Here is a 13,052-nt window from a genome sequence, read left to right as displayed (position 1 = left end):
AGGAAGGGAGAGGGATAGAGAGATAGCCACTACAAATATGACCAGTTTTTGAGAAACACCAGTTGGCTGCCTTCTGCATGCCCCCCAGTGGAGATTGAACCCACAACCTGGACCTGGTTCGAGGGAATCGAACTGGCAACCTCTTGGTTCTTGGGTCAACACTCACCCACTGAGCCACACCAGCTGGGCAAAGCTTAAGGTTCCACTGAGACTGGATTTCTTAAGGAGAAAAAAAAAAGCTGGGGAGGTTTATTAGAGAAATACCAGGGTACCTCATGGCATTCAGGTCTGGGATGCATTCCTGGAACAGATTAAAATTAAGAGCTGGGCCACTGAGGGGAACTTAGAAAGTGAATGAATTCTTGCCATCTCTTCCTTTTTCTCTTTGTCAAATGGCAGCAAGGTGGGGGCCAATAATAGGGTCACATGTAATATTACTACAGCTGTTAGGATGACTTGCTGTACTTCCATAGATTTGCCCGGTGAGGAGTAAACGTGCCCAAATGGATTCAGACAGTTAATTACTTACACAGACAGCAAAAGCAAGTCATTATGGTGTCAGTTTCCTGTGTCCCTTATGCCACAGATAACACCAAAGTGAACTGGCCAGATGATAGGCTGTATGAGCAGTGGGTCCCTCAGAACCTCAGCCAAGCAGCTTTATAGACTTACACTGAAGTCTGTAGTGGGAGTGAGGTGGAAATTCTTGTGCTCAACTGAAATTAGGGAGGTCTATGAGAAATGGCCCTGTGGCAGCCTTCCACAAGATAATGGGAGAAACAGCCTCAGCAGCTCCTTAGCAGGCGGCTGGTCTTCCCTCACGCTAGAAGAAATCCCGGGCATTCTGCCAAGACTCAGGTCCGACTGTGGCTGTGTAAGCCTTGCCTACATGGTCTGCGTGGAGATGTGCACGGTTGTCCACGTGCCACGCTGTGGAGCGATTTCCCTGTGCTCCTGGTGTTTGCATCAGTCTTTTTTTTTTTTTTTAAATATATTTTATTGATTTTTTACAGAGAGGAAGGGAGAGGGATAGAGAGGAAATATAAAGCGGCTGGTCTTCCCTCACGCTAGAAGAAATCCCGGGCATTCTGCCAAGACTCAGGTCCGACTGTGGCTGTGTAAGCCTTGCCTACATGGTCTGCGTGGAGATGTGCACGGTTGTCCACGTGCCACGCTGTGGAGCGATTTTCCTGTGCTCCTGGTGTTTGCATCAGTCTTTTTTCTGCTGTTGTCTGCTCCTCCATCCACGTGGCAGAAGGTGTTCCCCAATACCTCCTGAGCTTTCATGCTCTTGATTTCTGTAGAGAGAGCAAGAGACTGGGTTTCCATTTTTCAGTGCTAGTGTAAAATCTTGAGGAAAGACTCAAAATAATCCAGTATTGGTCAGGGACCCACCTCTATACCAATTGATTATAGCCAATGCCCATGGGGATGTGGGGGTGGGATCGGATCTCAGGGAAATTATTTTCCAGAGAAGCTACACACATCATGAGATGGGCAATAGCTGTCTTTTATAATGATATAAGCTTATGTTTTATTAAAAGATGGTTTGTAATATTTGTAATTAAAAGACCAAAGAGATTGATGTACTGACAGTTGCTTGGACAATATGCATCCAAATGCTGGCCTGGAGTTTTTAGTTTATATCTAGCTATTATACCCGGATATTGTTACCAATGGCAACTGTGTTTTATAGGATAAAAGGTGTGCTCAAGATAAGTCAATATGTATTGGAGTTTTATAGACTTCTAGTCTGCATTCTCAGCTTCAAGTAGTAGCATATGAATCATAAGCCAATGATGAGAGTTTCAGGAAGATCACCAAGGCCTAACAGTGTAGAGGGGTTAAGGATGAAAATGAGAAGAGGCCACTGGATTAGACCCTGGTACCCAGTGTGGTCCTGAGATAAGCATCAGGGGCATGGTAGCCCCTGAAAACTTGTTAAAAATGTGGGGTCTCAGGCCTCACTTAAGACCTTTCATATCAGAATCTGCATTTTAGAAAGGTCCCCAAGTTATTGGTTTTCATTTCCAATTTTTAGAAGCACTGACTTAGAAGACCTTTGAGAAAAGAAGCCCACAGAGTGGGAGCCAGATTGCAGAGGGTTTCAAGTTAAATTTCTTGATTTTTATTGCTGACCAGAGAGAGTAGAATGAATTCTGGATGCCTTATTATGTGCCCTCAATTTAGCTTTCAGGTTTATTTTCTACCCCTTTCCTACACATTCCACTTGGTTTCTGCTAAATATATCTGCTAACCATACTTGAATATTCCACCTTTATTCCCAGTGCCTGGAAATGTCTCCCCCTTGTTTTCTCTACCTATTGAAATCCTATCCATTTTCCAAGGCTTAGCTAGAAAACTATTTTCTGCATAAATGTTTCCCAGATGGCCTCTGCAGCCCCATCCAGCTTTAACATTCTCATTAACATGTGGATGGTGCAAATAATAAAAATGGCTAACATTTATTGTGTTAATGGTAAATGCCAGACCCAGTTCTAAGCTTTACATGTATTAACATTTTTTAATCCTTACCTCAGCTCCAGGATGAAGAAACCAATGTACTGAGGGTCTAATTAACTTGCCTATATATGGTTGCACAAGTGTTCAACCGTTTCTATAGAAAATCAGGATAGGAGAGGGACTAGGAGAATATTATTCCTATTGACAGACATTTTTTGAAGTTGGAGAGATCAAGTCAAGCATGCTATCCCTTATTATCTCTGTATCTCTTATTAGTTTACATCCCTTAGGAGAACTTTTATCTACAAATGCAATCCTTATCTTCCTGCTGCTAAATAGTATCTTGCTCTTTCCAAATAGTTTCATGTGTGTGGGCACAAATTAGCTTTTAGCCAAAAGAAAATTCTCAATCCATCCAGGGCCTCTGTGTACAGTTGAGCAGATAGATGGTTGCCTGCAAAAGGACTCTGGCCACTGGAGCAAGTGGGAACTGAAATCTAGCCCATGCTCTGATTCATCATCTGTGTAAACCAGAGCAGAGATGTATCCACCTGTGGGGAGGGGGACACACACACATATTTTTCTATTTCTCACAGAGACCCCAAATGGGTTGGCAGCAAACCTGACAGCAATACTGACTGAATTTACCCAAATTTACTAGATCTTCCAAGGTCCCTGAGCCTCAACCTCCCCCTCCCCCCCTCAGACTCCACATCATTACACTGTCTGCTCATCAGCAGGGCTCCAGAAGGTTGTCTTTTATGCATGTCTCTTCCTTGGAGCCAGGAACACGGCTCCCCTCAGTCCCTCCCATGGTCCCTAAAGACCAGTTTGGGCTCTTCCATGTGTTTCCAAAGCTCATGGGGTTCTTATCTCACGTCATGTAGGATCTTTTTAGGCTCATTTAGATTTTGCACCCAACTTCAGAGTCTCCTAGGGTTTTTGCTGAAGTCCCCTCGAACCTCTGAGAGACCCTGCTCTTACCAGGAGTTGTCGGGCTCCTTCCTGCAGGCATGCCAGGCCCCATCCACACTGAGTCCCCTTCCACAGTGGCATTTCAAGGACCCTCCTCCTCTTGCCTCCCAGAATCTTATACTCATATTCCTCAAAGTCTGTAAGTTCCATTCAGAATGTTTCCTAGAACATTCCCCCTCCATATATCATTTACATGATCACCGTGCTGACAGGACACTGATTTGTTTTTCACAATGTACAGGCTACTGTCTTCTCTTCTCCAGCCCTCCCCTAGTTCCCTGTATCTTGTAGGTACACACCCCAGTGCGTCTTCAATCACTCTCTCTATGTTGTGCATCTCCCTGGAGGAGTTTTAGTCAAATTGTTTAGTCATAGTATTGTGGGAGCAAGTTTTCCAATTTTGCATTAGACACAGTTCCAAGTACTTTGTACAGTTTATCTCATTAATCACTTTCAAGGGGTCAAATGAGAAAGTGAAGTGAAAGACCTGTTTGAAGGGAGGGAACCGTGGGCTTCGTGGACAGGCTTCCGGGAGAATAGCTATTTAGAGTATATGTGAAATGTGCATTGTACTGATGGGAGAGAGTCCCAGGCTTTCAACCCAAAAAGGTTACTATAAAAGGCATAGGATAATTTTAAATCTTCTTTTTTAAACTCCTGATCTTATATATCTTCATTTTCACAAGATTTCTATCTTTTCTTACCCAAACCCATGATAGTTAAAATGCAGTTAAAAGAAATGCCTTAACAGGCAGTATGCATACTAATAGTCCTCTGGATTTTCATTTGCACTAGGTAATAAAAGAGCTGATGCACCGGGGGGTAAGCAAGGTTAAAATTTTGATCAAGGAAATTTCTTTTTTAGAATGGGTGCAAAGGGGACACACATGTGATTTGGGTAAATGGCACCTTTGGAAATTTGGGATTTGGGAAACTGCAATTGTTTGATAATAAATAGCAGGTTGTAGTGAAACAGGTGAGCCTTTATGACACATCAAAGGGAGGCTGGAACCCATTATCTGGGTAATTAGGAAAAATTCCCCTTATTTCAAGCACATAGGAGGAAGCAACTCTACTGCTCAAATTAATTATAAAATACCTTTAAGGGATGTGTTTTAAGTAAAATGTAGTCTTATCTTTTTTAAAGAAAGATCTCAAAAACGTGAACAAATAAAATATGAATTGCATAACCACATTTCAAATGATTTCTATTTTACTGTCCTTAATTGAATGGTATCTTAAATGTATAAGTATAGTAAATGGGTACATGATTCAGTTGACATGAAACAACTTCTACACATTTTAGGAAAACCTTATTAAAGCAGCCCTTTCTCACCTACCCCCTGCTGCACTCTCCCACCCTATTGACTACGATATCTCAGAGCAACAAGAACCTGGTGTTTTAGGTACACCACAGTAGGTACTCAGAAACATTTGTTGACTGTATTAATGAATAAATATCAGAAGCACAAGACACAGAATATTATTCTTAAGGTTCATCAGACAACCGATACTTGCAACATGCTTTCTTTCAACAATATTTTCTTTCATTGTAATCATTCAATAAACGAAGTGAAAAAAATTACCTTCAGGTCTAAAATCTCTGCCATATTCTGAGAGAGGCCCATGATAACTTTTTAAATTTATACATCATTTTTCACTCCAGGACCCCAAAATGAAAAGATATGTACAAATCATTTTCAAATGTTGTTATGATTAAAGTAGGTGGTATCTTAACATGACAACGAATGAAACAGGATTTCTTATAATTATTCTAGATTTTAACTGATTTTTTTCTCACCAATTGTCTTTTCCTTTTAAATTCCTTTATGTTTGTGTCAGTTATTTCCATGCTTTATTGTGATTTTGTTTTATGCTCATTGTAAGCATTCAGTTAGGTCTGTATCTTTTGATGGTTATCAATAGTCCTTGTATTAGTTTACTAGGGCTGTTCGAACAATGTTCCACAAACTGGGTGGCTTATAATTCGAGAACGTTATTGTTTCACAGTTCTGGAGACTACAGGTCTGAAAGCAAAGTACGGGCAGGGCTGGTTCCTTCTGGAGGCACTGAGGGAGAATGTGTTCCATGCCTTTCTTCTAGCTTTCAGCAGTTGCCAACAATCCTCTTGTTCTTTGGCTGCTGTCACATGGCTTTCTCTCCCTATTTGTCTCTGTCTCTGTGTCCAAATTACCTTCTTCTTATGAGGACACCACTCGTCGGATTAGGGCCCACTCTAATCCACTATTAGCTCATCTTAACTGGATTACTTCTGCAAAGATCCTATTTCCAGATAAGGTCACATTCACAGATAACCAGAGGTTAGAACTTGAACATCTTTTTTGGGGACACAACTCAGTTGTATTTTTCTTTTCATATTGTGTTTCTCATATTCACATCACATGTCTCAAGCTATGGTCCTGTGTTTCTTTTCCTTCCCATGTAAAACTTTGTGAAAAGTTTCTCACTCAGTTTTCAACCCAATGCAATTGGCATATCTGACTTTACCTTTCTGCTGAAACTATTAACTACTGGTTTTCATTCCTAATTTTACTTAATATTTGTGGAGTTTCACATCTCTGACCAATTTTTCTTTTTAAAATTGTCTCTGCTGTTGACTTTTACCCCCTTCTTCATATCTCATCACTTTTTAATTGTCTCTCTTCTTTCCCTTTCCTCAAAAATTGATGTTCAAGATGAAGTAGGTGAGCCCTGACCGGTTTGGCTCAGTGGATAGAGCTTCGGCCTTCGGACTCAAGGGTCCCAGGTTCGATTCTGGTCAAGGTCATGTACCTTGGTTGAGGGCATGTCCCCAGTAGCGGGTGTGCAGGAGGCAGCTGATCGGTGTTTCTCTCTCATCAATGTTTCTAGCTCTCTATCCCTTTCCCTTCCTCTCTGTAAAAAAATCAATAAAATATATATATAAAAAAAAGATGAGGTAGGTGAACACTGTGCTTACCTCCTCCCATGACCACATCAGAATTACAACTAAACTACAGAACAATCATCATTCAGAACTGCCTGAAATCTAGCTGAACAGAATCCTTCAACTAAGGATATAAAGAAAAAGCCACATTGAGACTGGTAGGAGGGGTGAAGACTAATGGGCTGGCCCCACACCCACGTGTGGCAGATAAAAACTGGGAGGATTATCTTGGCTGTGCAGGTGCCCCCTGAGGAGCCAGGGATCTCATCCCCCAGCGAGCCCCCCAGCCCAGGGTTCCAGTGTCAGGAAGAGAAGTCCCCATAACTTGTGGCTGTGAAAACCAAGGAGGCTGAGATGGTGGCTGAGTGAGACTGAGGGCTGCTGAATTCCCAGGCATTCCTCTTAAAGGGCCCACACATTGACTTATTTAAACTCACTGGCTCCGAGCTCCAGCACTGGAGCAGAAGCTCAAAGTCACCAGAGACATAGTAGGAAGAACTGAAGTGTCTCGCTTTGGGGTGAGGGCTGGAGAGGCATCTTTCTTCCAGACAGATGTGCTGGCTGATGTCATTGTTTCTTTGCTGATCCCTCCCTCTGCAGGCGCAGGCCTGGCCATATCTGAGTCTCCATCAACCTAACACTGTTAGCCCCACCCTGATGATTCCCTGAGACCCCGCCCCACTCAACTTGCTGTCTTACTTATGCTCTCTATAAGAGATTCATTTCAGGTCCAAGGACACACAGACTGAAAGTAAAAAAAATGTAAAAAGATATTTCATGAAAATGGAAACAAACAAAGAAAATGCTGGGTAGCAATACTTATACCAGACAAAGGCTATAACAAAGACAAAGAAGGACCCAGCAATTGCACTTCTAGGTATTTATCCAAAGAAACCCAAAATGCTAAATCAAAAAGACATATGAACCCATATGTTCATTGCAACATTACTTACAACTAGAGGCCTGATGCACGAAATTCATGCAAAAGTAGGCCTTCCTTCCCCCTGCTGCCAGCACCGGCTTCCCTCTGGCACCCGGGACCCAGGCTTCCCTTGCAGCCCTGGCTTCATCTGGAAGGTCATCTGGAAGGACGTCCAGAAGGACATCCAGTCTAATTAGTATATTATGCTTTTATTATTATAGATAGCTAAGATATGGAAGCAACTTGAGTGTTCATCAAGAAATTAATAAAGAAGAAGTGGCCCTGGCTGGTTTTGCTCAATGGTTAAAGTGTTGGTCCTTGGACCTAAGGGTCACAGGTTTGATTCTCAGTCAAGGGCATGTACCTTGGTTGCAGGTTTCATCCTCAGCTCCGGTCAGGGCTTGAGTGGGAGGCAACCAATCCATGTGTCTCTCTTATGTTGATGTCTCTCTCTCCTTCCTCCCTCCCTTCTACTCTCTCTATAAAAGTCAGTGGGAAAAATATCCTCTGATGAGGATTAAAAAAAAAAGAAGTGGTGCATAAATACAACAGAATATGGTTCAGCCATAAAAAAGAATGAAATCTTGCCATCTGCAACAACATGGATGGACTTAGAGGGTATTGTGCTGAATAAAATAAGTCAGACAGAGAAAGACAAATGCTATATGATTTCACTTATATGTGGAATCTATGTAAAAAACAAAGTAAATGAACAAGCAAAACAGAAACAGACTCATAAATACAGAGAACATTTTGACAGTTGTCAGATGGTAGAGTGTTTGGGAGGATGGGTGAAAAAGGTGAGGAGATTAAGTACAAATTGGCAGTTACAGAATAGTCATGGGGATGTAAAGTACAGCATAGGGAATTTAGTCAATAATATTGTAATAACTATATATGGTATCAGATGGGTATTAGTTTTATACTAATAAAGGTAAAGACTTCCTAAGTTATATAAATGTCTAATCAATGGGTTCTACACCTGAAATAATCTAATATTGTACATAAACTGTAATTGAAAAAAAATTACGTTCTTCAGGGTTCTAAAGTTCTCTGCCCTACGCCCTCTGTTATCTCCCTGAACAAGCCCATCTGCTTTCTGGCTTCAGCATTACCATTTGCAGATACTGTTGGATCTATATATCCAACTCCTTTGTGCCCTGCAGACAATTTCTAACAGAAAAAAATAACATGGAATCAAGAGTCACGTGGAGTCTAATGATTTTCAGAACTGTTTCAGAGCTAAATTTTGAAACTGATATTAGACCCTCAAGTACCATTTTCTCTTTTTATATAGTTGCACTCATCCTTATTTTGAGTTCAGTCTTTCTCATTTATTCTTTTTGCTGTCTTAAGAAGTCACAAATGAATTTCTCTGGGTGTTTGTTTGGGTTAGGTGGATCCTACCTAATTATCTAGTCAATAATTTTAATAAGACAAATGGGAAACTGCAAGATAAATTTTAAGTACTAACTTTTATTGAATAATTACTAAGTGCAAAGCACCTTCCTTTGCTTAAATCATTTATATTAACTTATAATTTCTTGAAGATGAGGGAAGTGAAGCTCAGAGATATTAAATAACTTGCTCAAGGCCAGTGACAGAGCATGGACTCAAACTATGTTCTCTTTGCTTTCAAAGCTTGTACTCCTACCCACTACCCCATAGTGTGCAGAATGAGAAATCAGGTTGGCAGACACATACAGAGTATTACCTTCATAAGGCCTCTTGTCCTTTTGGTTGGGTTAAATATTGTAGCTGCTCTGGAACTTGAATATTGATGAACAAACAGGGTTTGCCCTTGGTGAAACAGGCCATTTCTTGTTTTAGCTAGATCTTTAAATATCAGCCATAGCACAAGTATGAAATCCTCCATATTAACCAGTAGGGGGTCTATCTGCATTAATGGGTGACCCCTTTACTTCCAGCCCCTACAGGCAATTGATTAGGAATGAACTGAGTCTTAATCCTCAGGTGATTGGTAATTGAACCCGTATGTAACTAGACACCAGAATGACTTACTAGAGTGAGAACAGCCCCAAAACAGATTGAACAAACAAACCTGTTTGTGATAAATGAGGGAATTTAGGTTGCATAAAATAGGTATAGGTATCTTGAGCCTTTTTGTTTGCATGAATCTGGTAGCAAGGGTGAGTTTAGTTGACTGTCCAGAAAAACTAGAATGGACTATTGTAGGAGGAAGATATAACATTGGAGAAAGAATAATAAAATGTATGTTTCAATAGAATTGAATGACACCTAAAATAGAATTATGGCTAAAAGTTTTACAGAGAAAGAGAGAGAGAGAGAGGAAGGGAAGGGAAGAGAAGGGAAGAGAGGAGAGGAGAGATATTGAGAAAGAGAGATGAGACATGCCATAATGCTATTTCTTTGGAAAAGTTACCAATATTTATGGGTCATCAAGTGTACCAAAATCAGAGTAATGCAATTATGGGAAACATCAGTTTTTATTGTTGTTGTGGCTGTTGTTGTTTTTATAGTTATTTTGGAGAATCATTATAGAGATAGATTAAAACACTTTGAGATAAATTAAATAAGTACTTCTTCTCCAAAGATGCGCTTCCTTCTAGGGCAGTGGTTCTCAACCTGCAGTGGTTCTCAACCTTCCTCATGCCGCGACCCTTTAATACAGTTCCTCATGTTGTGGTGACCCCCAACCATAACATTATTTTTGTTGCTACTTCATAACTGTAATTTTGCTACTGTTATGAATCGTAATGTAAATATCTGATATGCAGGATGTATTTTCATTGTTACAAATTGAACATAATTAAAGCATAGTGATTAATCACAAAAACAATATGTAATTATATATGTGTTTTCCGATGGTCTTAGGCGACCCCTGTGAAAGGGTCGTTCGCCCCCCAAAGGGGTCGTGACCCACAGGTGGAGAACCGATGTTCTAGGGCAATACATCTGCTTGGCTCCTTTATCACAGTGGACAAACTAAAAACTCCATTCAGTACTTGTGCATACCTTTAGATGGCGCTGTCTTCCTATAATTTTGGCAATATGCTAAAAAGGAAAGGCTTTCTGCAGACTTTCTGTAGAAGTGTGTTAATTTCTAATTAGATACCACTGTTGTAAAACATTTGGAACAGGTGCCTTGCATAGATTGTAGAGAATTATACATCTAAAAAATATAGAGGACTGTACTTTTGAATTAATTTTTAAGTTTAATCATTATTCTTAGTTTATGGAAAAATAGGTTTATGTATCTAAGAGATATGGAAGAAACTATGTTGCTATAATATTTATTTTCTCTGTGGTGGTCTTGCTTTCTTAACTAAAGTGGAGTTCTGGAATAAAACAGAAATTGTTAATAAGCTTAGCATAAATGTCATATTGCTTGCTTGTAGGTCTTGGAGACTACCTTGTAAAAATGAAACTCCTAGAGTGCGTAATTTTGTTTCTCTAAAGTTTCAGTGTTAGAGTGTATATTACTCTCATAGTAAATTATAAGCTGTGAGCAGGACCTAGAGTGCTAAGTGTACATTTCTTTTAATTTATCTCTCTGAAGTAGTCACTCATAATGTCATTACTTGTTTTAATCCACTGGACTTTAACATAAGAAAGTGAGTGAGATATATGAAAATATATTTTTCTTGAACATAAATTTCAAACATGATTTTTTAAATTTTTAATTTTAGATTTTGTGGAGTTAGTTAATGGGAAATACCAGAAGTCCTTGCTCCTGTAAATGAACTTTTAACCACAAGATGGTAGTATAACTTTCCCATTTTAAAAAATTTTTTAAATGTTTATGAAGTTAAACAAATTATTTCTTCTCTTTTAATGAGAAATCTATGCAGCTATGACATTTTAGGAAAATTAAAAAGAAGGTGAATATTCAAACTACTTACTATAAGAAATACTAAGCCTCTCTAGTATTTTTTTTCATTGAGCAATTTTAGTTATACTAAGAAAATATTTACTTTATATTAAGTTGAAAGTAGGAATGTGATATCAAAACTGTAAGACATATAAGCATCTTTCTTTTACAGAACAATATAGTCTCATGTTTGCCTGCTTGAATATCAAGAAATGAGACTTTTTTTCCCCTACTGTTTCTTTCATGTTTTCATGGAGATCTGTATTGGCCAATACCTTCTGCTCTTTTGAGCACACATGCTGGACATTAGAAGGTCAACAGAGAAACAAAGAAGGGGAAAAAAGAAAGAAAAGTAGAGATACTGCCACCCAAGTTATTATTATTATTTTTCAAAAGCAATGGTAATAATGTCTGTGTGACCCTTGCTGGATTTATATATTCCATAGTTTAAAAATGTATTATCTGTCCATTCAATAGTAGGTATTTAAATAGCCATTATCCATTATTATATGTATCAAAAGTGTTTTCATTGGCATGCTTACATACTCCATAGTATTATGTTTCACTCTACATGGGTGCTTTTCACAATTACTTAGTTTTTTGTGATTAATTTAAAAGATTATACTGGATCTATTTATTGTTTTTTAAGTCTTGCGAATAGTGAGCCCCCTTTAGGTAAAGACCAAATCTTTGTTTATTTATTTTTTTATCTCCAGGCCTAGCATAGTGTTTAGACTATAATAGCCACTCAATAAATCTGTTTTTATTTAAATTAAATTTACCACAAAGTAATAGACTTCTATTGAGACCTATTTTGCTTATGTGCCATAAATGTAGCAGAGGTAAAGAAAATATCTTCTAGTTTAGAAGCCAAGTACTTTGAACTCTTTCGTAGCATCTTATTTTGCCAATTGTAGAGGGAATATTCCTCATAGAAGTGGTAGTTTCACAGAGCAGCATTAAAAGTAAAACTTTTATTTTTTGACCTAAGGTATATCTCAATGCAAATGGTTCTATGCTAAACAGTATGATTTGCTTTCTAGAATGAAATATAGGACATATAACCAATATAAGATGCATAGTTGCTTCTTGCGTATAACTATATACAGAAATATTTTATACTAAAGGCCCAGTGCATGAAATTCGGGCACTCGGGGGGGTGGGTGGATCCCTCAGTCCGGATTGCGAGAGGGTGCAGGCCAGGCTGAGGGACCCCACCAGTGCATGATCGGGGCTGGGGAGGGACGCAGGAGGTTGGCCAGCCAGAGAGGGATTGTGGGAGGGCTCCAGGGTGTGTCCGGTCTGTCTCGCTCAGTCCCGATCAGCCAGACCCCAGCAGCAAGCTAACCTACTGGTCAGAACATCTGCCCCCTGGTGGTCAGTGCATGTCATAGTGAGCGGTTAAGCAGCCTTAGCATATCATTAGCATATTATGCTTTGATTGGTTGAACGAACCACCGGATGACCAGACACTTAGCATATTAGGCTTTTATTATATAGGACTAGAGGCGCGGTGCACAAAAATTTGTGCACTCGGGAGGATCCCTCAGCCTGGCCTGTGCCCTCTCGCAGTTTGGGACCCCTCGGGGAATGACCATCTGCTGGCTTAGGCCCACTCCCCAGGGAATTGGGCCTAAGCTGGCAGTCAGACATCCCTCTGGCAGCCCGGCAGCCCTCGGGGGATGTCCACTTGCCAGCGGCGAGCAGGCCTAGCTGCTGTCAGACATCCTTAGCGCTGCTGAGGAGGCGGGAGAGGCTCCCACCACCACTGCTGTACTGGCAGCTGTCAGCCTGGCTTGTGGCTGAGCAGAGCTCCCCCTGTGGGAGCGGAGGTGGGAAAGGCTCCCACCACCACTGCTGTACTGGCAGCTGTCAGCCTGGCTTGTGGCTGAGCAGAGCTCCCCCTGTGGGAG

At 40.3% G+C, this 13,052-nt stretch overlaps 1 protein-coding gene across 2 annotated transcripts in view; it reads left to right on the top strand.

The window, feature by feature from the left end:
• The first annotated feature begins 6,504 nt into the window (after positions 1-6,504).
• The window catches only part of SLC25A21 (solute carrier family 25 (mitochondrial oxoadipate carrier), member 21), a 541,855-nt gene continuing 535,307 nt past the window's right edge, over positions 6,505-13,052 (top strand). The window contains exons 1-2 of one of the 2 annotated variants that reach the window (XM_005864975.2): positions 6,505-6,522; positions 10,958-11,029. The gene's annotated coding sequence lies outside the window, so the exon portion shown is untranslated. The remainder of the gene's footprint in view (positions 6,523-10,957; positions 11,030-13,052) is intronic. The other variant, XM_014538612.1, reaches the window with a different exon arrangement.

This window comes from Myotis brandtii, unplaced genomic scaffold (assembly GCF_000412655.1).
Source record: "Myotis brandtii unplaced genomic scaffold, ASM41265v1 scaffold194, whole genome shotgun sequence".
Taxonomy (NCBI): domain Eukaryota; kingdom Metazoa; phylum Chordata; class Mammalia; order Chiroptera; family Vespertilionidae; genus Myotis; species Myotis brandtii.
This window is presented reverse-complemented; position numbering and strand designations above follow the sequence as displayed.